The following is a 3745-nucleotide window of genomic DNA, read 5'->3' as shown; positions in this document are numbered from 1 at the left end:
GGCCGTTAAGATTATATTACCTTGATACCTTCTTGTAAGTTAGCATGTAAAAATATCCAAATTTCCAAGACTCCAACTATTATTTGACATGGTAAAATTCACTTAGAAAAATATAATAAGAACTAACTTTTCTCTAAAATTAAAGCATAACCATAATCAATACTAATATTGCCTAATAACACCAAATATTTAAATCAATACAAATAACACAAGATTATGCATTAGTATAAAGTCTTATGCATTTTAAATATAAAACATTAACTTATAGTCTTATATATAATGACTAGTAATACAAAATATTAAGGTTTACAATACTTAAATTTCACATAATAATAGCCATCATCCATCACTAATAACACAAAATATTAATTGTGTATGATGACCGGGCCACCGGGCCGATTTCGGGTGACCCGAGATATGGCCCGAACCCGACCCGAAATAATGACCGGGTCTATTTTTAAGACCCATACCCGACCCTAGACCCGATGAAATCACACCAAATTAACTCCAAAAATGTTCGGGACCGGCCCGGGTCTTCGGGCCGGGCCGGGCCATGCACACCCCTAATCGCTACAATAATTTCCTTTTATCATTATAGCCACCATCATTATCTCTCCAAATGACCTTATCTAACCCCATTAACATTGTCTCCTTAACGATTCCTGCGCCGAAAATCAGTCTTCCACACCCACAGTCAGAGACTCAGCGTCCCCTATCGTGCTCCCGCTACTCTGCCATCGGCGCTGCGGACAACACCAACCCTTGCTTGTATCCCGCGACCCTTTCCTCTTCCTCTCCCCTCCTCGTAGCGCCTCTCTTTCTTCGTCATCCTCCCCGACAAGGCTCCACACAGCAACAGGCCAGCAGCACGTTGTCTTCCTCCACAACTCCATGCATGCCTTCTCTGTTCACTACTCCACACTGCGCACCTCCTCCATGTAACCGGAGCCCTTGGTTCTGAGAGTCTCGTGTTCGATTGTCACGGCAGAAGGCCATAGACCGACGTTGCCAACGGCCAAATTCTAAAGTGGGAAGGAGATGAAGTTGGTTGGACTTAGTTTGCTGTCACCTCTTCTAATAGGTACCAAAATATAAACTCGTTTCTAAAATGGTGAACTTATGTGAATTTGAGGGTTGATATGCCTTAGTTTTTGTTGAAAATAGTGAGTATTTAAATCGATCTATATTTTTTTGGAAATTTATTAGTTTTAGAATCAAAAGTTTTGTTTATTGTGTTTTTGAGTTAAGGGTTTGCTAGTGATAGAAGACTTGATATGAGGATATGGACACCGTAATGAATATAACATTCTCTGTTTTGATCAGAACATTGATTTTTTTAGGAATTCTGCTAGTGCTACTAATTGAATTTTGAATCATTGAATGATTAGCTATTTATTGGATTGAATGATTACTGATTAGTTGATTCATTTTAGTCCTACTTTTGTTCTTTGTATTGTTCTGTGTTTTTGCTTTGAATGATTAGCTCTGTTCACTGCTGTTGTACTGTGTTGTGCTGAAAATAATTGTGACTGAAAATGTTCTCAAAGCCTAAAATTTTGATCATCCTTGTTAATTTTTGGAAAAGTTTGTTGCTGCTGCATAATTTTTTATTATGTTATTGTGTTTTAATTGTTCGTGTTGTGGCTTTGTTACTTTCAATTGTTCCTGTTGGTGTTGTTGTTTTATTTTAAATTTTAATTGGTGGTGTTGTTTTGATTCTAAGTCATTCAATTTTTCTATTAGATATTATGCCTCTAGCTTTATTTTATTGTCATTCATCAATGATTAATTGAACTCTAAATCATTTTAATGCCTCTAATTCATTTGTCTTAGCTTAAGGTGGGATATATGAATTTTTAAATATGGTGATATGGTGAAAAAGTTTTTTTTATCTGAATTTTGGAAAAATGCTAGACATTAAAGTTTGAATAATATTTTGATGGTTGTATTTTTTTGGATGTTTATTTATAATTAATTTATTATTTTATTATAAAATAGTTTTTTCGGTTGAATTACGATTGGACTAGTTAGACCAATAAACCAGTAACTAGAACGGTTCGATGATTGGTCCGATTTGCAGAACTTTGCTTGTTGTTTCCAACAGCTTCTGTGTATCCTAGTAAATTTTTGCACGAAAAGTGCAACAAAGAATGGCTTTGTCTACTTGTGAGTAATTCTTTACTTTCTTAGTTCAGTATCTTAGCTCTGTTAAATAAGTTATAACTTAAGATTATCCATTCGTGTAGCTAGGAATTTAGTGGTTATGGAAAGTTTGTGCATAATTTTCAGATTGGCTGTCAATGTTCTGTAAAATAAAAATAAATTACAACAATTAAATGATTCAATTCAAATTGATTTTATTTATTTATTTGGCAGATTCTGTAAATTCTGCGTGTATTGTAGGTATGCTTGACATATTCAATTCCCTTCCTTGTCTTTTATATATATATATATATATATATATATATATATATATATATATATAACTTGATCTTTGCATAAAAATACTTGAGATTTTTGTATTTTAGAGTCTGAGTGGTGAGAGCGTGAAAGGAAAGGAGATCTTGACCAGTATAAATGCTTGGATGGGGATAGAAATATAACCAACAGACATCTTGCAGTTAAGGTGATTGTCATACTACTAATAGTAAACTATATTTTTTTTTCATAAATACTATTATCACTTCTCATTAGTAACACTTATCATGTTTCATGGCAGTATACTAAGACAGCAGAGAAGGAAACAAGATTGATTCTACCAATTCCTATAATGCAGAAGACAATTGATTATCTACTTTTTCTACTAGATCAGCCCTATGTTGAGAGATTTCTTAGTGCATATAAATTCTTGTAGAATAGGATGAGAGCAATTAGAATAGACCTGAGAATGCAACACATTTTCTATTAAGGGGCTATTCTATGTTTGAACAGATGGTACTTTTTTATTTTTAACAAAAGTGTAATAAGACCTGATTTTTCTCTTGTTGAAGTTGATGAGTTTGAAAAACTCCAATTTAAATTGATGATGATCAAATATTATTAAAATAATTAATTACAGAATTATTAATTTGATTTCAATTCATAATATGTTAATTAAAATAATTTTGCTGTGCAGGTTTTTGCTATTGGGCCGAAAAGAAAAGAAAAATTACAAACTCAATGAAATTGCAAATATTCAGCCTTGGTTAAAATGTTTAAGTGACTTGGCTGAAACAACATCTTGTTATTGGGCCAGTAAAACCAATTTAAAAGCCCAACAAAGAGGCTGGTCCGAAATCAAAAGGAGATGGGGCACAATATATTTCTATATCCATTTAACTTGATGAAACCCATTCCTTTAATTATAATGCCGCATGCTCCAACAGTTATCACTTTTATCTTTTGATGGAATTCAAATTTTATTAAGTGGAGTTGATGCAGACCTTGGAAACATGAAAGAGAAAATGTCAAAATGATTTGATGGCATTAAGTGTAGCTTACACGCTACTACACAAGAAGCATGGGGAGTTGATCTTAATTAATTTCTTTTGATAACACTTACTACTCCCATAGCTTTGCCTTTTCTTTCTACTCTCTTCTCTCTCCTAACTCTCGGTCACTTCTCAGGAAAATATGGAAACTATGGCAAGATACCATAGAGAAGAAGAAGTAAGTATCAAGACCATTGCAATGATGGCAAGAAAAAGAAAACAAAAAGTATGTTGTAGCTGAGATCTTCACCAAAATAAGGTAAGATTTGGTGAAG

General features: G+C 33.5%; 1 long non-coding RNA gene across 2 annotated transcripts; it reads left to right on the top strand.

The window, feature by feature from the left end:
• Positions 1-591: 591 nt before the first annotated feature.
• LOC112714724 (uncharacterized) lies at positions 592-3048 on the top strand. 2 transcript variants are annotated; one of them, XR_003159336.2, is made up of 4 exons: positions 592-1081; positions 2377-2403; positions 2529-2626; positions 2720-3048. It is a non-coding gene; the product is annotated as an uncharacterized lncRNA (long non-coding RNA). The 2 variants fall into 2 exon arrangements; XR_003159337.3 differs by lacking the exon at positions 2377-2403 and having other exon boundaries at positions 595-1081.
• The last annotated feature ends 697 nt before the right edge of the window (positions 3049-3745 follow it).

This window comes from Arachis hypogaea, chromosome 10 (assembly GCF_003086295.3).
Source record: "Arachis hypogaea cultivar Tifrunner chromosome 10, arahy.Tifrunner.gnm2.J5K5, whole genome shotgun sequence".
Taxonomy (NCBI): Eukaryota; Viridiplantae; Streptophyta; class Magnoliopsida; order Fabales; family Fabaceae; genus Arachis; species Arachis hypogaea.
This window is presented reverse-complemented; position numbering and strand designations above follow the sequence as displayed.